Source organism: Mobula hypostoma, chromosome 8 (genome assembly GCF_963921235.1).
Source record: "Mobula hypostoma chromosome 8, sMobHyp1.1, whole genome shotgun sequence".
Lineage (NCBI taxonomy): Eukaryota > Metazoa > Chordata > Chondrichthyes > Myliobatiformes > Myliobatidae > Mobula > Mobula hypostoma.
Window position 1 is genome coordinate 65,873,629 of NC_086104.1, and position 27,958 is coordinate 65,901,586.

The 27,958-nt window shown below is 39.8% G+C and overlaps 2 long non-coding RNA genes across 2 annotated transcripts in view; one reads left to right on the plus strand and one right to left on the minus strand.

The window, feature by feature from the left end:
* Positions 1-6,923, minus strand: part of LOC134350131 (uncharacterized) — a 58,704-nt gene extending 51,781 nt beyond the window's left edge. The window contains exon 1 of the long non-coding RNA XR_010018827.1: positions 6,876-6,923. This is a non-coding gene — a long non-coding RNA (uncharacterized LOC134350131). The remainder of the gene's footprint in view (positions 1-6,875) is intronic.
* Positions 1,645-27,958, plus strand: LOC134350130 (uncharacterized). Its single transcript, XR_010018826.1, has 3 exons — positions 1,645-1,791; positions 26,831-26,883; positions 27,608-27,958. It is a non-coding gene; the product is annotated as an uncharacterized LOC134350130 (long non-coding RNA).

Consider the following 27,958-nt stretch of genomic DNA (forward strand, 5'->3'; position numbering starts at 1 on the left):
CTTGATTTCAGCTCTGGTGAAGTCATATCATCACTTTTTACCATGTTCTTAAAGTCACCATTCCTCTGTCAATGTCAGGAGTGGAGCTGATGGGCCATTCGCACGTCCACCCAGCCTACATCATAAATACTATGGTTGAATTCACCTTGCCTTCCATAATCACAGACATTTCATTATTCATCTTTTCCATCCATGTGCCCCGACTCAACAACTTGTTACATACACTTATCAGCCTCCCCCACCAGATTACCCTGTCCCTTTCCCGATTCCACCGATCATCAATGAGCGGCTATCTCACCCTTCCCTCTCACTTCTATTTACTGGCCAACTTCCCTCTGCACTGTCAGTGCTGATGCAGAACTTTGACCCAAAAAATCGATCACCTCTTTGCCTCCACGTTTGTGGGTCCATCCACTGTGATTTTTTATTGGTGTTTTTTTGGTCTATTTAGTCTTTGAGGCATCATGTTTCAGTTCCTAGCCAATCCCTCCCTTTCAACAAAGATTATGAAATAATGACTAAAATTTTATCTATAACATGAGATTTAAGCGGTTCTGGACCAGGTGTCACTGAAGATCTGGGGCAGCACGGTAGTGTAGCGGTTGGTGTGACACTATTACAGCTTGGGGGAATCGGACTTCAGAGTTCAATTCCAGAGTCCTCTGTAAGAAAGTTTGTACATTCTTCCCGTACACACAAGTGTTTCCTCCAGATGCTCCATTTTCTCCCACAGTCCATCAAAATGTCTCATAAATGTGGCAGCTGTATCTCAATCCTTCGTCTCCACTGGCAGTGTGTTCCTGGTATCAATCATTCTCTGTGTTGAAAAGATTCCTCTCAGATCCCTTTAAAAATCTGTCTTTTCACCTTAGATCTATACCTTCTTGTTTTTGATATCCCTACAAGAGGAAAAAAAATGTGTCCACCTGCCCTATCTCTGCCTCTCATAATCAGGCATACTTCTGTCAGAAGCCCACCCTGTCCAATCTCTCCCCATAACTAAAGTCCTTCAATCCAGACATTTAAGAAGTCTGTCAGACAAATGTTTTTCCTACTGCAGAACCTTTTAGAAGTCAAAGGATGTCTTCATTTTATTTATTTTGAATTTAGCAATAAAGTTCAACTGCATTAAATTTAAATGTTGAGGGTTGAACAAACACACAAAGATATTAAAATTTAAAATATCAACTCTTAAAACTGGGAACTGTAATAAAATATGTTACTGATCAGGTGGGAACAGAACAAATGCATCTTTAGTGATTTAACATAAGCACAAATTGGTTAAGGTTAAAAGTTAGGATTAGTCTTATATATCAATGAAAACACAAGATTCTTGTCAAAGTAACAGCCTGTAGGTTTAGGAGATCTTTTCAAATGTATGGTTGTCATCATTGTCATCACTCTGAGCCTTGTCAGGAAGAGCAGCTCTCAGTTCCAAAGATGAACTTATCTTTAATGACTGTCCCAAACCACAGGAAGTTTTCTTTTAAATAATGCACTTAGAAATTTACAGGGAGGACTCAGTCAAGAAAACACAAGTCCAGAAATGTTTCCCATAGTTTATCTCAGATACTATGGATATTTAGACTAAGCTTGGTTATCTGATTTTCTGCTTTCAATTAGGTCAGGAGGAAAAATGCTGCAGCTGGTCAGGCAAGCCCCATCCAGGAAGCTAATATTCTATTCCCCAAATCGTTAACAACTTTCTGAGAAAGGCTGTTGAAAACTGGGTCAAACATGGCTGTGATGTCACCTAAAAACGATTAGATTGGCCTGGCATGTGAACGAAAGGTATGGTGTGAGATGATGGTTTTTCACTGAAAATGGAACTGTGCTTCAGAGTGATTAGAACCTGTGTAAGAAGAGGGGTTAGATTATTGTATATATATTTGATGATTTTATTGTCGTATGCACCAGGGTGCAGTGAATTTCGTTGCTCGTCGAAGAAACAATATACCTGGTAATAATGAATGCAACATTAATCAGAGCAGTGAGTGCAGTGAAATCAGACGGGATGCGAGAAAAGGATACTGAAGTGATGATAATGGAATAACTGAGACAAGAGCCCGAGAATATTGGCAACACCTCTGGGAAAGGAGGGTGTGAAAGAGGTTCAGAAGTCTGATATAGCAGAGATGAAGCAACTGTTATTAAGTCCGGATGTGTGGGTTTTCATGTATTCATGTATTGAGGCCAGGTATTGTTTCCAAGAAGATTGAAGACAGAAAATAGAGTGGCCAGGGTGGCAGCCAACCTTGACCATACTGGTAGCCTTCCTGAAGCAACACATCACGAGGATGGACTCAGTGAAGGAAGTGACAAGCCTGTGAGGCACTGAGTAGTGTTTACCACTCTCTGTAGGTTCAGTCAGTCAAAGACAATTGAACTGCCACACCAGGCTGAGATGCAACCCATCAGAGTTGCTGCTGACATTGATGCAAGAGAGTTGAAGTTGTCAGATATCTCTATTGCAGCTCTTTTGATGAGGACAGGGTCTTATTCACCCATTCCCCCCCCCCTTCACTACCTCTTAGGTTAGCAACCAACTCTTGCTGACATTAAGATCTTAGTTGTTGTTTTGACACCCTGACACAAGGTTCTTGATTTCTTTCATGTGGTCTGTCTCATTTTTGTGCATACTGCCGCTAATGATGGTACCATCAGCAAATTTAAATATTGGGCTGCTACTGTATTAGAGAATGTGTTCAAATAAGACTTAGTTGTCCTGTACATTGGAGCCAAAAAAAGGGAAAATGGACTTCATACAAGCAGGTGAATGCAGCAGGCCAGCCAGCATCTCTAGGAAAAGGTACAGTCGACGTTTCAGGCCCAAAGGGTCTTGGCCCAAACATCAACTGTACCTCTTCCTAGAGACGCTGCCTGGCCTGCTGTGTTCACCAGCAACTTTTATGTGTGTTGCTTGAAATTCCAGCATCTGCAGATTTCCTCGTGTTTGCGTTCATACAAGCAGGCGAAGGAGAGTGTTTCACTGAGTTTTACTAAGTGGTTAAATAGAAAAACAGTTGATGAGTTTGTCAAGAAATGTTATAGACCAAAAGACCATAAGACACAGGAGCAGAATTAGGCCATTTCATCATGGCTGATCCTTTTTTTCTCTCAGCCCCAATCTCCTGCCTTCTCCCCATATCCCTTTATGCCTTGACCCATCAAGAATCTATCAATCTCTGCCTTAAATATACGTAAAGCCTTGACCTCCACAGCTGCCTCTGGTAAAGAATTCCACAGATTCACCATTTCCTGGCTAAAGAAATTCCTCCCCATCTCCGTTCTAAAGTGATAGGCCTCTATTCTGTGGCTGTGTTCTCTGGTCTTAGACTCTCCCAATGTAGGAAACATCCTCTCCACATCCACTCCATCAAGGCATTTCACCATTTGATCGGTTTCAATGATGTCACCCCTCATTCTTCTGAATTCCAGTGAATACAGACCCAGAGCCATCAAACGCTCTTCATATGAGGTCTAATGTTTGTATTAAGATTTGTATCAGTGCATCTTTGAACTTTGAAACCCCAGAAAATGGAAAACTTTAATATTCCATCCATTTAATTTCAATAACTTAATCCAAGTACAGGAAATTTAAATGCACTTAAATGTATATTACTTAAGGTTTCAGAACCGTAAATCACTTTGTTGCCTTCTGACTGGGATAAGCATTTTGAGGAGAGCAGGTGTAGTTTGAGCAGGGTTCACGCACAGAAGGTGAGGCAAACCTTTGCCTGGGAAAGGTAAGAGGACCAGTTTTACCAAAAGAACATGCTTATAAATGGTGCCATTTTTTGTGAAAGGGTCAGTGATTATAAGCCACGCTTGTGCTGGGAATGAGCTTCAATGCTCATAGTGATGACAAAAGCAGCTATGATATGAGAGCAGACTAAGATTGTTATTATGGCAGGTACTGCTCCAGTCCTAAAATTTGAGGGAGGAGGAGAAATTCTGACAACTGGTGAGGAACCCTGAATCCCTTCATGAAACCTTTTCTCACAAGCGGAAGCTGGCCAAATAAACGGACTGGCCAGGAGCCAGGAGGGTGAGTGAAAGGCAGGAAGCCGCAGCTGGGAATGTTTAGCAACAATCTCCAGTAATTGAGTTGGAGGATGCTGGCAGACCTCACTGATCTCAGCAGGCACAAGAAGCAGGATAGAGGAGGCGATAAAAGATGGTTTGCAGTAGAGAAAGGAAGAGATTATTCGTTACATTCTGGCGTGATCATTATCATTATATGGATCTAACTTACACAGATCCAGTTACATGTTTGGAAACCCCTTGTCACCCCATCCAAGCAACAAGTATCACTGGGGTTGGGGCAGCTCCAGCTCTAGTTGTCTCATGCCCCACAACACAGCCCCTAGACCTAATCTTAAGACTATATTGAAAATTCTTTCAGTATTAAGTCATAAGACTGTAAGATATAAGAGTAGAATTGGGCCAATTGGCTCATCGAGTCTTCTCCACCATTTTATCATGGCTGATCCAATTTTCCTCTCAGCTCCAGTCTCCTGCCTTTTCCCTGTATCCTTTCACACCCTGACCAATCAAGAATCTATCAATCTCCACCCTAAATACAGTACGTATATGTAAAGAGTTGGCATCCACAGCCACCTGTGGCAATGTATTCTCAGCCTTTTGTGTATGGGGGCCTTTTTCTTCAGTGTTCACTTGTCGCATCGATCCACCCACACTCTGCAAGCACATTTCATTTTTGGCCTTTCAGCGGCTGGAATGTCTCAGCACACAGGGTCCAATCCCCAGTTCTGAGCCACATCCCATGGGGAGGTGGGGCAGTGGGGCCTGCCTATAAAAGAATTCTCTAGTGTAAGACTGCCTCCCATTGAACTTGGTCTGAAGACCTCATTTTACAAAATGCTGACTGAAATTCTGAAAGTATGGAAGAAACAATGCAGACAAAGCCCTCCATTTCTGATGAGTTCAGTCACATTTCCCAAAGTTGTAAATCACAGTGGAAATTCAATGTCAATTTGTTTTTACTGATAAGGGTTGGATGTTGGAAGAGCCTCCTGTTTTCTTCAGAGAGTGAGATTCAATCATTTATTTGAGAACATGAAAATGTATTTTTCTGTTACCCTGCAACGTCAGCTGTTACCCTTCCATGCTTTAGGATTTTAATCCGGATTATGTGCTCAATAGATGAGAGGATTAGGCAATATCTGCAGTGAACTTTAAATGTTCTAACTTTACAGCAGATATGAAGAATGTAGGAGGTCAAGAAGGTACAGTATGTCTGAGGAAAGCATGAAATATAATAGAATATTCAGAAATTCAGACCTTCACTCAAAACAATATTTACATCAGACATTTTTATAACCTGTTAAAGCAGGATGCTATATACAGATTTATTCATTATAGGTAATAATGATGCTGAAAAAAATCTGGATTTCGATCTGCAAAAAATAATCACTTCTTTCTCTGCACAAAATTATAATTTTGGCAGTAACCAGGGATAGGTAAATCAGTGCCTACTAACAATGAGAGATCTTCCTGAGCAACAGTAAAGTGGCAGTCAATAGGTTTTGTCATTATACCAGAGTGAGGTCGAAGGAGCTGAGGATGTATTAAGAACTGCAATCCATGTTGTTTTCTTCTTAACAGCTTACATCGTTTACTTTTGTCCATTCAGACACCCAAGAGGCAATGCAATTAACCAGATTTAGTCTGTTATTGTATCAGCCGTCTCATTAAGTCTGGTAGGTTAAGGTTTGCAATTTCTAAAAGGCATGCTTTTTTCTGCTGTTGGAGAGAGTAAACAATAGAAATAATAAAGAATAGAATAAATAATAATAATTAATAATAGCATAGTAATTTCCAAGGTAGGGACATGTTCAGCACAGCTTTGTGGGCCGAAGGGCCTGTATTGTGCTGTAAGTTTTCTATGTTTCTATGCTAGTGGTTAAGGCGTTCATCTGGTGATTTGAAGGTCGCTAGTTCGAGCCTCAGCTGAGGTAGCACATGTGTCCTTCAGCAAGGCACTTAACCACACATTGCTCTGTGATGACACCAGTGCCAAGCTGTATTGGCCCTGGTGCCCTTCCCTTGGACAACATCGGTGGCGTGAAGAGGGGAGACTTGCAGCATGGGCAACTGCCGGTCTTCCATACAACCTTGCCCAGGTCTGCGCCCTGGAAACCTTCCAAGGCGCAAATCCATGGTCTCACGAGACTAACGGATGCCTATCTATCTATTTTTCTCCTTGTACCTATCTAAGTCTCTTAAGAGACCCTATCATATCCACCTCCACCACAGTCGCCAGCAGCCCATTCCATGCACTCACCACTCTCCGTGTAAAAAAAACTTAACCCTGACATCTCCTCTGTACCTACTTCCAAGCCCCTTAAAACTGTGTTAGCCATTTCAAGCCTGGGAAAAAGCCTCTGGCTATCCACATGATCAATGCCTCTCATCATATACACCTCTATCAGGTCACCTCTCATCCTCCGTCGCTCCAAGGAGAAAAGGCCAAGTTCACTCAAGCTATTCTCATAAAGTATGCTCCCCAATCCGGGCCATATCCTTGTAAATCTCCTTCAATTTCAATCAGGATTGATAGAAATATTGAAAGATTTGTTATTGAGAAACAGTAATTAAGTAAACTTCAGTACCTGTTTGTTACTGATGTACCCATTTTGTGTGTAGCTTTAAGTGGTGGATATCTTTCTAAAAGCAATTCTGATCACTTTATCTGCCCTGATATTTTAAACATGAACATCATATGTGTAATATAGAAAGACTATTCCAAGTAAAGTTACCAAAAGTAAGATAATAATTTCTGAATTTTGAGATATTCAGTATATGTTCTTTTATAACAAATCTTCAAGTTAAATAGGATGTACTGTACTTACTCTTTTGACTGTTGTAACAACCTGCTGGAGGAACTCAATGAGTTGAGCAGCATCTTTGAGTGGGAAAAGAATTGTTGATTTATTCTGTTTGGCCAGCAGCTGAAGAGTTATTTTTAGTGTACCCCATGACCCTAAATCGGGTTGTTATTCAGCATGTGACAAATTGCCTTCCAGATAACTATGTTCATAATTTAAGTATTTTGGTTAATAGAAAGCCTAGTTTTATGAATGGAAATGGTGCCCTGAACTGCACAGAAAAAAATGTGGCAGTAAATCAAATATATTTCATTGTGTGAAAAGAGACCCTTATTTCTGGCTTTTTTCCCTTCAGTCTGACCTTTACTGTGAGTACATTTACAGAGGTAGCTTTGCATACTCGCAGCCTCTTCAAATGTGGAAACTATGCCCTGACCCCACCATGTTCCCAGGGATCAGCTGCTTGAAAACAGTCAGAAATAAATCTAGAACTTTATACTCTGAAAGATTTATTACTGCATCATGCAGTTCTTTTACAATGACGATCTGGCACGTCTCCTTTCCAGCTGCCATGACTATTTACTGCCTTCAGAAGGAACTGAATGAACCTTAAAATATGAGTTTACAACTGTGTCCTTCTAACCACTGCATGTGGTAGGTCATTTGATTGTGATGTTCATGCATCTTATTCCTACCCCAAACTAAATACAATTGACATGAGAATAGTATTTTTGGCCATGGTATGATTTTTTTTCAGTTCAGTTGTTCAGAAAAAAAAATATTTCACTGTGCTAGGGATAAAGCACAGGCTTTTCTGACAACTGATATTATTTCAAGGATAAATCAGATAGGACATCTGATAGAACTTCATCCTCTGCTTCTTCTTGGAAAATTCCACTGGAAAGAGAAACTGACCCTTGTTTAAATGCCTCATCTGAATGACAGACTTCAGACAGAGCAGCACTCTTTCAACTGCACTAGCTTTAGCCCAGGTTATAGAGATGTACAGCACGGATCTTCGGCATACCAAGTTAAAGCCAACCATTAATCAGCCATGTACATTAACCAGAGATTAATCCCACTTTATTCTCCCCAGTTTCCCACCAACTACCCCTAGATGTTACCACTCACCAACGCACTAGGGCCAACAATAACAGAATGTAAAATTATGTTGCAGTTACAGAGAAAGTGCTGTTCAGGGTAAACAATAAGGGGCAAGGGCATAATGAAGTAGATTGTGAGGTCAAGAGTCCACCTTATTGAACTAAGGGAACATCCAATAGTCTTATAACAGCAGGAGGGAAGCTGACCTCGAGCAGCACACAGAGAATGCTGGAGGAACTCAGCAGGTCAGGCAACATCTGTGAAGGGAAAGAAACAGTCAACATTTCAGCCGAGACCTTTCATCAGGACCCTTCAGCTCGATTAACATGCTTCTAGGCTTTTGCCTGGCATGGGGGTAGGAGTGGGTGAGAGAGAATATCTGGGGTGTGTAGGGTCTTCCATAAAGTTGGCTGTTTTACTGAGGCAGAGTAAAGTGTAGACAAAGTCCATTGACTGGAGGATGTTTTCCATGATGTGCTAAGCTGGGTCCACAACTAAGCTGGGTCCTCTCTGCAGTTTTTTGCAGTCTCGGGCAGAGCAATTGCCATACCAATCTGTGATGCTTCTGGATAGGGTGCTTTCTATGTTGCACCTGTAAAATTTGTGAGGGCATGTCAAATTTCCTTAGCCTCCTGAGGAACTAGAGGTGCTGCTGAACTTTATTGCACATGGTCTCAACGCGGATGGACCAGGACCAGTGATGTTCATCCTGGGAACTTGAAGCTCTCAATCTTATTGATCTCAGTGCCATTAATGTAAGCAAGCTCTCTATCTCTTTCCTCTACTCCAACTCATTGTTATTTGAGATTTGTCCCATTACCATGGTTTCACTTGCAATCTTGTAGATGGAGTTTGTAGAGAATGTGACCAGGCAGTTGTGAAAATATAGACAGTGAAACAGGGAGCTGAGGGTGCAGTCTTGTGGGTTACGGTGTTGAGGATAATCATGGCAGAGGTGTTGCTGCCTGTCCTTGCTAACTTTGGTCTGATTGTCAGGAAGTCAAGGATCTAATTGGAAAGGGTTGTGTTGAGTTCCAGGTTAAGGAGTTTGGAGATGGGTTTGTTTGGAATTATGTTATTTGAAGTGGAGCTGTATTTTTCAAATGTTTTTACATGTGCTGTGAGTTTCTTCATCCACTATCCTTTCAGATAGAGTTCCTGATTCTACCACTTCTTGAATGAAATGCTTTTTTCACAACTCACAGTAAGCACTGCTCTCCATATCTCCCATAATTTTATACACACCAAATCCAATTTCCCCTCCGTCTCCTTTGTTCCTAAGAAACTATTCCCGGTCTAGGCAGTCACTCCTAATAACCATACTTCACCAACCTATTCAGGACTTCCCTCTCCACCCTCACAGTGGTGACTGAAATGCATATGTTCTCCCGTGGTGACCAGAACTGTATATGGCTACTATAACTAATGTTTTCTACAGCTCTAGCAAGGCCTCACTGCTCTTTTAAGCAGTGCCTTGACCAATAAAGGCAAGTTTCCCTTGTGTCTTCCTCACAATCTTCTGAATCATTGTCCTGCTACCTTCATGGACTTGTACTTAGGGGTAAATGATAAACACTGAGGTATGAAGAGTATGCCTTCTTTCCTCCACTCCTCTTCATACCTCATTGTTTTTCATTTATTCCCTTACTTTATTTTCCCTTCACAAGTACTTTGCCTCACAGTGTTTTCGCCTGAATTCCATTTGTTATCTTTACATCCATCAAATCAATCTATTACTGTCATCCTGGAATTTACAACCTCATTCCTTTTTATCATCCAAACCACCAGTAATTTTTATAAATAAGAGCCCTGCAGAACCCTATGGTAGGTACTCTCCAGTCACTAAAATTCCCATTGACTATAAACCTTTGCCACTCCACCTCCAAACATTTTATTCAACATTTGTCTGAATTATTTTAACTAAGGCCCACGATAATTTTATAAACTTCCTTCTGGATCCTCTTAGAATTTCTATTTTACGATGAAAATGAGAAACAAGACACTACAGCTAATATTCTTAAATTTCAATTTCTATAATCTCCTTCATAGAAAAACCAATAAATCATTCCACTTATAAACCAGTTGGAGATCATTTTATCTGACTTGTTTAATGCTCTGCAATGAATTAAATGCCAGAAATGCAATATCTTCCCTTTTTTATTCTATTGTGAATTAACATATTAGTTTCTGTTTCTTTAAAATATGTTCATCTTTTGTAGTAATCATTTTTTGTTCTTTGTACCTATAGGGATATGATGAAATGGAAAAATAAAATTTGTTCTGAAATTACTTGGTACAAAATGCATCCAGAATTAGACACAGGATTATCTGCCAGAGAGCAGACACGTATCCCTGAAGGTGAAGATAGCACATGCTGAGCTCATCATTAACAAATTAAAATACTTCATTCACTGAAATTATTATATCAGGTGCTTTGAAGTGAGGCACTGTGGCTGACTAAAATTTGGCAAGTTGACCTTCTGACTTATTGCATTAAAGGTGACCTCATGAGTTATTTTTAAACTTTTAGTGATTCTACCATCAACAAAGTTTGAAGTTCAAAGTACATTTATTATCAAAGGATATAAACTGTATACAACCTTGTGATTAGTCGATCAAATAAAAGTGATTTACATGACTGTGCAAAGGTCTATATATATATATAGACCTGGGTGCCTGAGACTGTTGCACAGTATATATATATATAGGCATCTGTTGGTCTCATGAGACCATGGATTTGCGCCTTGGAAGGTTTCCAGGGCGCAGGCCTGGGCAAGGTTGTATGGAAGACCAGCAGTTGCCCATGCTGCAAGTCTCCCCTCTCCACACCACCGATGTTGTCCAAGAGCAGGGCATTAGGACCCATACAGCTTGGCACCAGTGTCGTCGCAGAGCAATGTGTGGTAAAGTGCCTTGCTCAAGGACACACACACTGCCTCAGCCAAGGCTCGAACTAGCAACCTTTGAATCACTAGACGAATGCCCTTAACCACTTGGCCACGCGCCAACACGACTGTACTGTATATATTAGATCATACCATGAGAATAAAAGGCATATTTCCATGTAGATTTAAGAATTCCATTTAAATGGTCAAGTCCCAAACTTGCTGACTGCTCTTTGCTAATTATTTATCAATTTCAGTCTTTTATTCAGCTCTGTATGGAGATGGCAGCATCCCCATCCCCATCCCCATCCCCATCCCCATCCCCGTCCCCGTCCCTGCCCCCCCCCCCCGCATCCTATTTCTCCTTCATTTCACAATCTCTTTTCATTTATAAGTGGTGGTTAAGCCTAATAATTAATGCAATAAAAGTTATCAGCTGCAGAGCTGAGTCCAAATTGGCAGTCCTAACATGATGCTCCATGTGATGCTGGTGGTCTTGTCCTACAGAAAAAAAAATGCAGCTGAAATGCATTTGTAACCCTCATATGGATGAAGAAGAGCAAAGTTAAAACCCTGAGGAAGGAATACAGTCAGCATTGATTGTTGAGTCCTGGGGTAAAGGCCTGTTTGTCAAACCTGTGAATGGTGAGTCCTGGGGTCGAGGCGCAAAGATCAAACCTGGGATTGGCAAGTCCTGCAATTGGCATAGAGGTTCTTTAAGAATCTTCCCTTTCCACTCCCTGTCCTTGCTACTAATGCCCAGCCACAGTTCCAATCCTTAACCAATTGTATTCCCAGTATCCTCCCCCCACCCCACAACCTAATTACATAGCAGATTCATTAAATCCTTCTGACTATTGTCAGAAGTCCATTTCCTCCTAATACCCCTCTCTTTGATGCCCCTGACTCCTTCTCCCCACCCCTTACCCTCTCTTAAACTAACCTACCTGATTGATGTGGCAGATCTAATAGACTGTATGTGTTTTAGCACACTAAACCATGATGCTATTGGCCTGGGGTGTGATAGAATATTGCTCTTGGGGCCTCCTCTTCTTCAGCACATAAGAATTTATTTTTTGTTTATCCTCACTTTTAACCTTTTATTCATAGGAGGAAAAAGTAGAGCAAATTCTAACCTGCTAATCTGACTGTCAGCCAGTGGTTAAAATTATCCTTCAGTACAGATGACAAGCCCTACATTTTTCTCACGAGCTGCTCCTTTAACTGCAAAGATCAGACTTGGCTGAAAGGCCTATGAAAGGCAGGTGTATGGTTACTACCCCTTCAGGAAAGAAAGAGTCATCTCCCAGATGCTGGCGCCAGCAACCCAGGAGAAAATTGTAGGGGCATTAAAACAATAGCTGGGGTTTTGTGGTTGTATTTTCATTATTTCACAGTGAAACTCACAACAACTTTGGAATTAGCACATTTGTAGTGAAGTGCAGGCATTCAGAAGTTGTTGTGAGTAATTTCCAGCTCATCTATTCTCTTTTATAGATCTTCCTCTCCAACATACTTTTCAGAACTCAGTGATCTCATAAGAAACTGATTTTACAAGGTACAGTACCTTTGCATGGCCCTATAAACTAGCTTTAATGTGTAACTTCTTACCACTCATTATTTCAAAACTGTGTCTTTTAAAATACTGCCTTTCATACTATCATTCCATTTACCCCAATGGTATGTATTGTCAGTTTTATGTTTTTTTAGTTTCTGTAAAATAATTATGAAATATTATGCTTTTTATTTTCTGTTTTGCTCTGTGACTCAGCCTGTTTGCTGACATCACTGATTAACTATGGGAAATCTCACTGACAGCAGTCCCCATGGGAAAGGCTGGAATCCCTCCTGAAATGACAGCAAGACTTGTTGGCAACTTTCTCTGAGGTCGGCTGTGAACTCCATGGCTCCATGACTGACTGCAAAAGCAGATGATTTCCATTCAATGAACATTTTTCATTAGAAAAGTAATGAGATAGAGAAAATAGGTAGCCAGACAGCTAAGAGTCCATTAGCAACTGGCCATGAAAGGTCAGGGAATCTCAGGAATTCAAGATTGTTTTTAACGTCATTTCAAGTACACAAGAGTAAAGGAGAAATAATTATTACTCGCAATCTAATGCAGCACAAAAACAATAAGATAAAGAACACAATAATAAAAACACACAAGAAATATAAATTCATAAGGTAGCTTATATACATACAAACATAGATTGATTGTATGTCCATAATTTGATGTGAGGCGTTACGGGAGTGTCTGTGCATAAGGTGACTCTGACAGGAAATGATAAAGTAATGGTGATGGGGGTGGAGGGGCAGGTTAGTCGGCGGAGGTCAATCAGCCTTACTGCTTGTTTTTGAGCCTGGTGGTTCTAGCATGGATGCTGCGTAGCATCCTCCCTAATGAGAGGAGGGACAAACATTCCACAAATAGGATGGGTGGATCCTTCATGATATTACTGGCCCTTTTTCAGAAACTTTCCGTACATATGTCCAATATTGTGGGTAGGCTGGTATGCTGGTACATTGAGCAGTTCAACTTGTCGCTGTAGAGCCTTCCTGTGTCCTCTGCAGTGCAGTTTCCGTACCATGCAGTGATATGGCATGTTAGGATGCTCTCAGCTGCACATCTGTAGAGTGACATGAGTACAGATGTGCATAGTCCAGCTCTCTTCAGTGTCTTTTAAAAAGTAGAGGATTTGGTGATCTTTCCCGATTGTGTAGAATGTGTTCTGTGACCATGAGAATTTGGGTGAGATGTGCACTCCCAGGAACCTGTAACTACTTGCAGTATCCACTGCTGTGCTGACGAAGTAAAGAGGGGTGAGAATGGTACAAATTCTCCCAAAGTCAGTACCATCACCTTTGTCTTGTTGAGGTTGAGAAAGAAATTATTTGCCTGGCACCAGACCTTGAGATCTTCCACCTCCTCTCTGTAGACCATCTCATCATTGTTGATGATGAGCTCCATCGCTGTCATGTCATCAGTGAACCTGACAATGTGATTACTCGGGTATTTGTCATGCAGTCACGTGCAAGCAGAATGTATAGCAATGGGCTTAGCACACAGTGTTGAGGATATTGGGGAGGGAGAAGCAGTTGTGCGTCCTGACTTTCTGAGGTCTGTTGGTTGGTTTTTGGAGATGATGGAGTGAGTGAGCCTGGGAGCCCTTGGCATTGACCCTGTAAAGCTCCCAGCACAGGTCAGATATGGGGTAGGAAACTTCCTGCTGATTATCAGTTACCGTCTGCCCTCAGTTGATGTATCAGTACTTCTCCATATTGAACAGAGTACCACAGTGTAACTTAAATGAAAACAGAAAATGCAGAAAAAAGTCAGCAGATCAGGCAGCAACTGTGGAAAGAGAAACAGAGAAACGTTTCAGGCCCAGGTCCCTTATCAGAACTCAAAAAGTCTCAGACCTGAAGCATTAATTCTGTTCCTTTATCCTGACCAGCTAGGTGTTTCTGTTTTTGCTTCAGATTTCAAGGCATCAGCAGCTTTTTGAATTTAAAGTAATTTGGGAGCTTAACAGTTAAAAGACCATAAGTCCATAAGATATAGGAGCAAAATTAGGCCATTTGGCCCATCAAGTCCACTCTGCCATTTCATCATGGCTGATCCATTTTTCCTCTCAGCCCCAATCTCCTACTTTCTCCCTGTATCCCTTCATGCCCTGACCAATCAAGAATCTATCAGCCTTTCCCTTAAATATACATAAAGGCTTGACCTCCATAGCTGCCTGTCACAAAGAATTCCACAAATTCACCCTCTCTGGCTAAAGAAATTCTTCCTCATCTCCATTCTGAAAAGATGCCCCTCTATTCCAAGGCTGTGTCATCTGGTCCTAGGCTCTCCCGCCAAAAGAAACATCCTCTCTACATCCACTCTATCAAGGCCTTTCACCATTCAACAGGTTTCAATCAGGTCACCCTCATTCTTCTGAATTCCAGTGAATACAGGCCCAAAGCCATAAAACAAGCTATTCAATCCTGAAGTCATTTTCGTGAACCTCCATTATGTAAAAACAAAATTTCAAAGTAATTCATATGTAATGCTTCTGGGATGTACCCTGAGATTATGAATTAGCTGTCTGCAATTCATTTTAAATTGAAACATATGATATTTTGTAAATCAATGAAGAAATCATATCAATTTACATAAAGTAGTATTGCATGTCATGCTCATGGCAGTGATAATTCCCGACAACATTTATTTGTTCCATTCCCTTTTCCCATGCCCAACAGTAGATTCAAAATCTTTTCTTACATTATATTCTTCTTCATATTTGAATGTCATGTTTAAATGTAATTTGAATGTCACACTTAAAGGATTCTGTAATTCCATCCAAATCAATGGAAGTAAAAATGGGATGTAAAATGGGCTGCCAACTCACTGCTACCCGATTGATACCAATGCCCAGTCAGGCTTATTCTCATCATTTGTTAAATTGATGCTATTTGGAATTTCACCATGGGCTTTTCATTTAGGATCCTACTTGGATGTGTACTACAAATACCAGGTTTGGACCTCTTTACCACTATGACCCAGTTCTTTAAAGCAAAGTGTATTTTTGGTAATTAATGCCTAAATATCAGAACTTAGCTTAGGATGTCAGTTAAAATGTAAAGAATTGATGTTAAATAAGGATCTCAATATTACATTCAACAATATGAGCACAGGATTCATTGGATGTTTTATTTGCTTGCTTGGCAGGAGCACTTCTCTCAGCGATGATGTCAAGGCAGTATGTGACTTGGAAGTGTGTTTGAAGGCAAAACTATTCTTATGCACTTACTGCCCTTGTCCTCCCCCCAAAAAATTAACAGTTCATCTTGGAGATAGTGTGCCCTCTATCCATGATAGACTCATGATGGAGGGAGTGGATATCTGGACTGTGAGTGATGTGCCAAATCGAATGATTTTGTTCATTTGAAATTCCTGCTTGGTTCAACAAGTGCACTTCTGTTAGGTGTGTCGACTTTTGGGTGTGAGAAATCGGCCACTTCCCTAAGAATGTCCAGTGAACCACTTACTCACTCTAGTAATTACAAGATTTGTATGTTCAGCTTTTGGTTAATGTTCATCTGGGAGGTGTGTGATGTTCCATTGAACGTCAACATGCATTTTTCCTGAGATGTTGTCTGGTATGTGATAAGCTGTGGTGCGTTGAACAGTTGTGTTTCAATCAGATCCTTGGGATTTAAAACCCAACTTTCACCTACATAGCTGTCTCCTCACACTCTTTCAAAGCATATGCCTGGAGAGTCTCCTGGACTCTTTCTACCTCACCATGTCTTCCAACAGAATAATTCAAAAGTCATGGAGCCTGCTTTATTCTTCTACCAAATCACAAACACCTCCATAATTATCTTGACCATCCCCAATTCCCCTCACCAATGTTGCCACAATACATGAATTTGAATTGGTGTTAGCTGCTCATGAAACTGGCTCCCCTGCTAAAGCACCAGTAGAGTTAGCCCCAGCTACTTGCTGAAAATTTGTGCACTACCTGAACAGTCGAACACATATTAACCAATCAGCACAGTGCCCTTGGCCCGGTTTCTGCAGGTCCCACCCTTGCCCCAGCAATCCTCTGAAACTTTGTGAACAATCTAAAGGAAATTTTTTATACAGGAATATTAAATGTCTTTTCAAAAATGGGTTCAGATTCAGATATATATATCACATATACTGTACATCAAAACGTACACTAACATGCATTGTTTGCACTTTTAGGATGTGTTGGGGGCAAACCCGCAAGTATTGCCACACTTTCTGACCCCAACATAGCATGCTCACAATGCTGGAGTGTTTGCCATTGTCAAATAGCTTCCTTTCCTTCCAAATTATCATTTTAAAGATACTATACAAAGCAAAAAAAAATCCATAATATTTAAATGGTACAGCATTAAAAGATCATTGCACCAATTATGAATGCAATATATTGATGTAAATAACCTTGAATTGCCCTAAGATTCTCTATTCACTGAAACAATAATGATTCTCCTGCTCACCTTGAAGTATTTTAGTAGATGCAGTCTGCTGTCTGAGGTGTACTGGTGAAGGTGGGTCATATTATGTTAATCATGTGTCCTTTGGTTGTCTATTAGGCAGTAAAAAAAGAGATTGAGATCTTTTTAAATTCAATACCTAATTGCTCTAAGCAATCAACAGTTTTAATACTCTGAATGAAGTCATTTTTGTATAAAATGCTTTTCCTATTATTTAATATCTTAACTAATATAGCCTAATCTGATTGACTCTGAAGATAACTGTAATAGAAAATGAAATATATGATTTATTTACTTCCATATTTAGTTGCTATTTATCAATTATATTCAGTTCATTTATGATGAGACCTCTAAAAGAATTCAAAACAACAAAATATTTATTCGGCCTGTCACAGTTTACTGTATTTCTATATGACCATAAGATACAAGAGCAGAATTAGGTTATTCTGTCCATCAAGTCTGTTCCGCCATTCAACCATGGCTAATTTTTTTTTCAACCCCATTCTCCCACCCCTGCAAACCTTAACCATTTTGTCAACCATTATTTTGCAATATTCTTCAAATTTACCGTTATAATATTTGTCACAAGTCAGCTGTAAATCACAATTATAATGGAAACTAAGGATTTTAGAAATTTAGACAGTTCTTCACCCTTTTCAGGATTTGAGGAATAAGTTAGAAACGCTGGCCATTTCTGTAAGAAAAGTCTGCTTTCCCCATGGAATCAATCTCTGCTATGAAACAAAATGAAGCAAAGAGCAATGAAAGGCTTAAAGTTATTGTTTCTTTATTAATTGCCTTTAGGAATAGCAGTTAAAATTTTCCAGTTTCTTTCTAGATGTACAGATTATTTTGTTCTTTTAGTACATCAGAGCTCTGGTTATATTGCAATTTGTAACTTGATTTTGATTGGTGATAGTGGAATTGCAGAAGGCGTGTCTGTAACTACAACATCATGATACAGCACAGAGATTAGTGCGTGCTTGCATTTAAAGAGGGCAATGAGAACCCATTAAACAAAGCAGACAGAAGTGAATCTGGAATTATACTCTTGTGCTGTATTAGAAAGGCGAGGTGGACTCCATGGTTCAAGAAGGTTTCTATTATAATAAAACATATTCTCTGTATCCTTTGCACAAACACAGAGGGTGCAGCAGTGATGACAGCAGCTCTGAAAGGGTTGTTGCTTTGTTTCAACTTTGCTCTGTCTGCTGCATCGAAGAACTGGTAAAATTATTGCGGTCGCCCATATCCATTGCTCATTGAAGTAGATATTTCTCAAGACTGCTGAAGATGGCATCCTAACATTACCCATTTGTGGAGTCTATCATGTATTAAATGCACAAGCAGTGTGCTCAAAAACATTGCTGTAATATTAATTGAGCATAAAAACAAAAGGCAAAATCTCTTTTGTTTTTCACACTTGATTTTCGATATTGTTTTAAAACTTTTCAGTTGACAATGTTGTGAAGGGCTTATTGTCCCAACAAATTAAAAAGCCTTTTGACCCTACCTGTTTTCTGTTTTGAAACAGATTCAGGCAAGGCTGATTTATGTTGTGCTCTGGATCCTTCCTTACTGTAGCTGTGTTTTGTCTGCTTCTAAAGAAAAAGATTGTGTGTAACCACAGAAACCTAATGGAATTCAGTAGCAAGCTTGTCAACCTTCCAATTCGTAAGTGTATCGGGGAACAGCCCTTCAAATTATAGAGCTAAGGCAATTCAGGATGCAGGCAAGGAAGTAGGTGGTGGCAGCCTAACATCACAAGTACCCTTTCTTTGCTTACATCAGCCTCAGGCTCACTAGTAACAGGCACTACTGGCACCAATTGAGTGGGACTGAGATTTTGCAACAGCCTCATTTCAGGCAGGGGTCATGCAAACATTTGGTCCTATTTGGTCCCCTGATGTGGCTTCCAACTGTGAAAGTACCCCAAAGAAGATGAAGAAACTATACCAGCCAAATGCCGACGTCATATATTTCAGAGTGCAAAGGCACCAACCAAAATACGTCTATGTTAGGGTAACCAGATCAATAAATAAACAGCACAAGGGAAGTAAATTCAGACAACATTAGAAACAATATGAAAAAGGTGCATTATTGTACAGGCCAAGAGATCTACATTTATCGAACAGCCTGCAAAGGCAAAGTGAAAGAATGGAGGACTTCATAACCCTTTCAGAATATTTAATGCTCCCTGTATGGTTCAGGGTTGAATTGGGATAAAAACTGAAAAGGCTGGAATGGTAACATCTGTGGGGTGGGAAACAGTTAATGTTTCAAGTCAAATGACTTGCAGAACTATTGAAATGTTCCATAATCTCCATAGGCGTAAACGGAACAGTGCTTGTGCGATTCCTCTCTGGGAAGTGGGTTCAGAAATGTCAAAATTACACAATAATTATCTTCATAAAGCATAAACAGGTCACCGTTGCAGATGTGATTATACTTAATAGCCTGACTCGAGTAAATGAAGCAGTGCGGATGCAAGCATTCCAGGTGCAATCACATCTGCCTTTATCTTTGCCTTCAGAACTGTTATAATAGAAATGATCAGGGACCTGACTGAACGATCAACCACCTTTTTAGAGGTGAGTTTCCTTGAAAAGAAACATCCGGCACAGCCTATTTCATTACACTGCAAATCAATTGAACAAGTGAAAATGGCCATCAGCATCAATTTACTGACTTTGCCTAAAATAAAGAGGTGTAAGTGGCCCCCTACAGATTGTGCAAAGCCTCCAAGAGAGTGCAGTTGTTAAATTTGGCACCAGGCACATTCCTTAAGTGTCGGGTTTCTGGCTTTTACCAAAATCACCCTTTCATCTGCTCCTTCCTTTGGATGATATATTTAATGCTGATGGTTTTCCTCTTTCCTTAGATGTGGTTTCCTTGATCAGACATTACAATGATTAATGTTTATTTTGCAGGTGAGACGCTTTTCCAATTCTATTCTTTGCCCCCAGCCCTTCCTTTCATCTCCATGCACCATCAGACTGTGTAGGAGGTGCATAAATGGGAAACCCGTTTTTCTCTCACCATCTCTACAGGATATTGTTAAGGAGATCAGAAAGGAGGAGCAAAAATATAGCAACCTATTATCTCCAAATGTCTGTTTGATAGCAGCCCTCTAGTATCTTAGTAAAGAAGCCTTCTGCCACATCTAAGCCCAAAACTGACAAAGACTTGGGGTATTTCTGGGAAATTATGTCCCAGATAATTTATTAATGTGGCCTTTAAATGTACACTCAACTCAGAATTTCCATCCCCTCTGGGTATCATCCATCACTTACACATTTTAAATATGTTCACAACTTTTATACTAACTGATAAATGAGTCAAATTCCTGGGAGTCCCTGCCTAGAAGAGCTGAGGGAATACCTGCATCACACATGGCAACGACTCACCAGCAAACTCCCGGGAAATTAGCAATGCTCCTGTCTTCAATGCCCATGTGTTGAGGATTTTTTTAAATATTGCTTCAAAAATCTCCTTTGAAAAGAAAATTAATTTCATTTTTTTTCATCATGAGTCAGATGCACTTCACTTTACAAGCATGCACTGGGTAGAACAGAATATGACAAAGGTGAATTTGATATGCTGAATTGTCTTCTCTTGTCAGAATGATTAAACTGTAAATAAAAACAATTTTCATAATTATGCAACAAATCTGAAAACCCACAGGAAGCCTTGAAAATGGTAAAATGTGCAACCACAGTAAGAACGCTGAGGCACATTGTTTTATTAGCTTATACTGCTCACGTACAACTTAATGAATCATATATCAATCTTCGATCATTTAATTAACCCTCACCTCCATTCAGGATCCAAAGCAGTCCTTCCAGGTGAAGCAACACCTCACCTATGTATCTGCTGGGGTCATCAGTTGTATCCGGTGCTCCCAATGTGGCCTCCTCTATATTGGGAGACCTGTCATAAATGGGGGAGCGCTTTGTCAAGCACCTCCCTTCCATCTGCCATAAGTGGAACTTCCTGGTGACCGAGCATTTTAATTCTGATTCCCATTCCCATTCTGACATGTCAGGCCATGGCCTCTTCTTCTGCCAAGATGAGGCCACCCTCAGGGTGGAAGAGCAACACCTCATATTCCGTCTTGGAAGCCTCCAATGTGATGGCATGAATATCGATTTCTCCTTCTGGTAAAAAATAACCCCCTTCCTCTATTCCCCACTCTGACCTCTTGCCTCTTCTCACCTGCCTATTACTTCCCTTTCTCCCATGGTCCACTCCCCTCTCCTATCATATTCTTTCTTCTTCAGCCCTTGTCCTTTCCCACCCACCAGACTTCACCTATCACCTTCCAGTCAGCCTCTTTCCCCTCCCCCACCTTTTTATTCTGGCATCTTTCCCCTTCCTTCTATGTCCTGAAGAAGGGTCTCAGCCTGAGAGGTCGATGCTTATTCAATTCTATAGATGCTGTCTGTGCTGCTGAGTTCCTCCAGCACTTTGTGTGTGTTGCTTTTGAGAATGTAATACCTGTTTTGATTCCAATATTAGTTTTGTCCTGTTGATTTAGTTCAAGATCGTTTTCTCTCTGTCCCAGTTCAACCTTATACATTAATACATTAATATTAACTCTTTTCGCAGATGCTGCCTCATCTGCCCAGTTTCCAGCATTTTCTGATTTTATTTCAAATTTCAATCAGCTACAGGTTTTTTTTTAATTTCCATACCATACCATTTTGGTTTTCGCAAGCAAACCTTTCCACATTGCATGAAGGATTGCTGGGAGAGGATCAGGTGTAAGAATGTGCCATTTGACAATTTTGTGATGTCCCATCTAAGATTTAAATGGTTTTATAAAGCACTAAATTGTACCATATAGTCCAATGAATACAACACCAGTATTAAGCCATTTTATCCAGTGGCAGAATCAGCTGCAGGCAACCCAGTTTCCAACTACTGAGAATAATGACAGTATATGTGACACTGGGATGCTCACTGTGCATGGAATAATGTGTCAGGACTCCCAGTGCTTCTGGTATCAATTGAGGCCGTGCATGGATTTGTCATGCAAGATGCAGTACAAACCTTAAAGTGTTTTACAGTGGGAAAATATCCCATTGAAAGAAAAAAAATTAAACTAAAAGACAGGTAAAATTGGCTGCTTTATACTGTTCATCATAATAGACACAGAAAAGACATCTCTAAACAAAGCAGCCGTAGACTGCAGTCAACAGCAGAATCCCCATTATGTTGTGCACAGCACAGAGTGTGGGAGCAGTGTGTTTCACAGGACCCTCATTTGCACTGCAAGAGAGATAAGTGGAGTTTTGTTTATGTGCAAACAACAATTACTTTCTGAAATGCAGCTCCTGACAGTTGGTGCTGCAGGGCAGTCGACTGCACTTCCTGCAGATGGCTGCTTAATCCTTGCAGAGCTGGTAGAATCTGAAGGCAAGCACCAAACAGGTGGTAATTGACACAACTGATGACCTGTGCAGACAAGTCACTGACAGACAAAAAGAATGGGTAGCTGAAAAGGCTTCTGTATAGCTTTATAATAATCCTTCTCCTTCATCAATCACAAACGATAAGGAGTTCCTTGCAGGTTATTTGTGCATAAAAATATTTATGAAAATATCTGGTAACTTGATAGTAACTTAATCTCAATCCTGTTAATAAAATATTTAATCTGTTTGATCATAAACTTTATCAGCTTTGTTTCAATGTTTATGTCAATATTTTTCAGAAATTTACTGAGAGAAATAATTATGATTGCAATGCTGTACAATATCCAGGATGTTCATTTAGTCAAAAGTAACTAGTCAACTTGACTGACTTTAAATATGGCCTTGAGCTTCCAGGACTAGTCTGCCAATGTTTTATGAACTCTGCTGTACATATTAAGATTGGACATGAATTTGGGAGTGAAAATCATTATAAACTTTCCTAGTTTATAAGTAACAAGTGCCTTGTTACTTCAAGAACAAATTTACAAGAAACTCTTATCTGCCACAAAACCATGAGATGGTTTATTTTAATAGTTTAACTCAGTGATTCCCAATAGTGGCTGTACCCTAAGGGGGTGGTTACGTGTCCTAAGAAGGCATTAGGAGAAATAGAAGTCATTAGAGAGTATTCAAGATTCTTGGGGGGAGGGGTGGTAACCACACCTTAAATTCAGGCATGAGACCTGACCGACCATGTCAACTCGCTGCTGTTGTCAACATCTGATAGGCATTCCCAGTTTTGTGTTAACTTTTTATTTTAAATTAGCCCCGCTAATGATGGATAAATACTTATGGCACGATCTCTATGAACCTGAAGGTGGTGAAGCCTTGAATTCTAATCCTTCCAAGAAACAGAAACTACAGAAAGTGCATCAATACAGTGTTACATACCTGGAGTTTGGTTTTATTCCATACCCGTCAGATCAGCGACACCCCATGCATCTTATTTGTAATACTGTACTGTCTAATGAAGCTATGAAACCAAATGGACTGCAGCAACACTTCCATAAAAGACACCCTGAAAAGGCTAGTCAAGATATTACTCAGTTCCAGAAGATGAAAGAAGCATTTGAAAAGCGTTGCAAACTTGAGTTATTTGTCAAGAAAGCTAAAAATGACCTTGATAGCAGTTCCAAAATGATAGCAAAGTGTGGAAAATCTCATACAATTGGTGAAAGTTTAATAATGCCTGCTGCATCAGAAGTGCTCACTACTGTTCTCAAAATAGATATCAGTATTTTAAAATCAATTCCTCTGAGTAATAACTCTGTAGCTCATCGTATTGATGAAATGAGTGAAGACACCAAGTATGAACTATGCACAGAGCCACAAAAAAACAGAATTTCAGATACAACTGGATGAGTCCACTATGCGAGACAATGAGGCATTGCTAATGGCATATGTGCAGTTTATCAAAAATGGAAAAGATTATGAAGATGTTCTCTTTTGCAAAAAGTTAAAAACAAATATCAACAGAGAATCAATCTATGATTAGCTATGTTGTGGATAAAAGTATTCAGATTAGGAACATGATTTCTTGTTCAACAGATGGAGCACCATATATGACAGATCACCATGCTGGTTTAGTGGCATTTATGAAAAAAGAAATTCCAAGTCTGTTTGCAATCGATTGTGTAATTCATCATGAATATCTTGGAGCCAAAAACATCAGTCTGCAATTTTTTTCAAGCATGACTTTTATAATATCTGCTATCAGCAAAATTAAAGATCATTAACTATATTTCGCAAGTTATGCTAAGATAACGATGAAGAGTTTGAACACCTGCTTCTTTACACTGAAGACCTTAGCCGTCAAAAGGCTGCTGCTTAAGATGTTTCTTTGATGTTTTTGACGCTGACACTGTGGTTGAATTTTTGCTCAAAGTTAACAAGAGCTTAGGAAACAAGATTGAACTTCTAAATGGAGATGTGGTATACCTAGGCGATCTGTATAACAAAGTGAGTGTTCCAATTATGAAACTGTAGGGTGAGAATTTCAATTTAATCCAGGCAAAACATGTTGTGTCCACTTTTATTGGAAAATTGGAAAAGTAAGCAAAACTTTGGGAGAAGAATGTTCTCACAGTTTCCCTGCATGGTAAGTATGGCACTCTCTTTCACAGAAGGTGATTTGCAAGAATACTGTTTACACCTGCAGTCACTGAAGAAGGATTTTCAGAATTGATTCAAACATTTCAGTGATCTGGAAAATCCAAACTGGCTAATTAACTCATTTCTTTGCAAGATGGAAGAACAGGAAAATAGCTTGCAAAAAAGAATTATCGGTTCAGAACGATGAAAAAGCAAAAATGTCAGCTTTTGAGGTATGTGGCTACGCTGTCATTCAAAGAATCTTGGTCCTTGGAGAAGAGCCAAACTGCTCTTCATTGCATTTCCATCCTCATACCCTGTTGAAAGAGACACATCGACCTCCAAATCCCTCCTCCACATAAAAAACAAACAAAACGGATCAAATTCCCCTGCCCCCACAAAAAAAACAAGAAGATTGAGCAAAAGAAACACAGAATATAAAAACTACAAGACAGTAAGATGGAGTCTATAGTCCAAAGTCCAAATTCAAAACTGAGAAAAACATGGGCAATCCTCTCCAGGCCTGTACGCAGCTCTGTCCCTTCTCCGGTACAGAGCAACCTATCAAAAAGACAGGCAGCCAGCGTACACCCTCCACACTCACTTCAATGCTTCAATCTCCCTCGTTGTTTTAATCAGCGAATAGTGGGAACTTTAATCGGTGAAATGGAGCCAAACATCAGCTTGCGTCCCATCCTTCAGGCTGTCCGTTACAAGGTTTGTGCACACTGCCTCTTGGAATCCTCTCGAAGACTGCACAGCACTGGAACACCAGAATGATCTCCAAACTTCTGCACCCACCTCGATGTTTCACTCTCCCTTGTCGCTTTAATCAGTGAACAATGGGATCAGCAAAATGGGGTCAAACATCGGCTCACGCACCATCCTGCAGCCTTCTCACCACGAGGTTCGATCACGCTGCCTCTGCCTCCCGAAATCCTCTCGGACACCGTGGAGCACTGAAGCACCCAAGCGATCTCCAAACAGGAAAACACATACTCTGATAGTTCCAGAATCACATTCAAGATGAGAAACAACCGTTAAAGACATAAAAGAAGTGGAAAAAATGGTTTCATGATCTATCCAGAAGATGTTGACCAAAGGAGCGTTGTAAAGAGGCGCCATCTTGACTGAAATTGGCAAGTAAGAGGGGCATTTGCAAGTATGAAAGTGCTTTGGGGGGGGTATTGGGCTAAAAAGAATTGGAAAACATTGGGTTAACACCTTTAAAAATAAGTTTCAGATACCCATATAATAAATTAATTGTTGAAATTTCATGAGATACTATGAACCCATAACTTTTAGTTCGGTTTGAACACAATGTTTTCACCAGTTTCTTAGAATGCATCTGACTGTCCTTTGACTTGTTTTTATAACTGATTATTTTAATGCTTGAACAATTTTGATCTACACACATGATGTCTTACCCACCCGCTATGTACATTAAGTTATCAAGAGTAATCTCCCATATTTTCCATCTGTTTAATTCACACAATGACTGAGCACAGAAGTTGTTCATCCAACCAATTGTGCCAACTCTATCCAATTTATTTAATTCCTTGCTTTTTCACATGGGTCCCTTCTTTGTATATTTGCAAAGAGAAAGAATTATCATATTAACCTACATTGCCAAAAGAATCAACTTATGAATGATATAATTGTTAAACAATTGTAAGATTCTAGTGTTATCTAATAACATCAAGTGGTTTAAGTTATCAAGATTGGATAACACAGGTTCGTGTTAAAGTACATATAGGAATTTTATACAAGCAGAATTACTTAAAATGTAACCATTCTCTCTCCCTGCTTCCCAAATTTTACCATGTTCCCTTCGAAAACCAGAATGAGTGAGGAAAAATTAGAAGTAAACTTGGTCTTGGTATTGCCATTGCACATTTACCAGTGACTTCCTACATCTGCAGCAATTTGTTCGCACCCTGGAATGGTTTCATGTGACAAAAAGCAAGTGGTGAAAAAGAAAAAGACACAAGCAAATTGCAGAAAAAATGTGCATTAAACTTAAAATAATAACCATTCCAGTATCAATATGTAAACACATTACTCACTGTTTTGAAGTATTGCTTTACTTTGTGTGTTGATTTTATGACTAAATATTTATTCTCAAGAAGGACAATTTCATTACCTGGCAATGAATACTTGTCTGATATGTTGAGACACCTCCAGACAGGTGCTGAGCAGCTGAGTAAAGAACAAAGCTGCAAACACTCCCTTGGCCCATCCATAGAGGTGTTCCCTCTGTCCAAACCTATGAATTGTTCTTCTGTTCACAGCTATCATGTTTTGACTGAAGCTCACCGTTTGCAAGTTTTCGGGGTTTTTTTATGATTGCTCCTTTTGACAGCGTTAGGAATTTGTTGACACTAATTTTAACTATGTTCCTTTCAATCAGCATGAAGCATTCACTTTCATCTACCTTGGATTCAACACCAAAACCTGGAAAATGTAAGTAATCAAGACCAAACATCCTTTTAAAATCATTTTAGATACTCTTGGGATCAATTTAATAGATATTTTCAGGTAATTTAATAACTATACAATGATATCTGTGAGCTTTGTCATTTGTCCATGTTGTATAAATATTGAAATTATATGTTCTTATTACGTTTTCATTAATGGTAAGATGGTGAATGCTACAACCTGTTCTCCAAGTTGGGACTACAGCTTCCCTATTGGATAAATATTTAAATAGAATAACTTCCGATTTCTTTGCTGGTGCCTTCAGCTATCTGCAAGAAAATGGGAATGCTTATCACTTAACAATGTGAAATGTAATTCTCGTCTTGTTATTTACAAGATGCCAGAGAAAGGTGGTCTTCAGTAACTAGGTTGGGTACTCTAATTCGCTGACAGACAAAACTTGGGTTAGAGCTAATACTAAAGAGATACAAATAGGAATCTGTTAACATAAGCAGAAAGCGTTACCAATGAAGAACGAATAAGTCACACAAGGGTCAAGAGAATAAGTACAGTATATGTCTTAAAATAATATTTTTCAGAACAGACAGTGACAATTTAAAGTTAATGGTTAAACTCAGACTTGCTAGATTCTTGTCTCTGGAAGATGGGTTTCAATTGTAGTCAAATAAAAAAGATAAAAGGAAACTTTACAAAAATAGAACTCTATTGTCATACCTAGTAAATGCCTCTAAGCACCTCTGTTTTACAGTTGAAAGGCATGTGGACTGACAGCAAGGATTCCTGATGATGGCTAAACCATCGACATTCCATCAGCGAAGAGGTGCCCACGTCACATTGCCGACATCTGAATCGTCCAGCCCTCACGCCAGCAGTGCCCTTCTCTTCTAGTGATCCACGCTCTGCCGAGAATGTTTCGTACACCCGCCTTGCTGAATATCAGGAGGTCTTCAGTCTAGAGACCCCAGAAAGGAACGGGATCACTGGCTTGGTGCCGCAAGATACACACTTGAATGCAGTTTTAGCTTATATGCGTAATTAAATCAACATTAATGAATCCCATTAAACTTATTTTATGTTAACTATTTCATAGCCTTTCCTG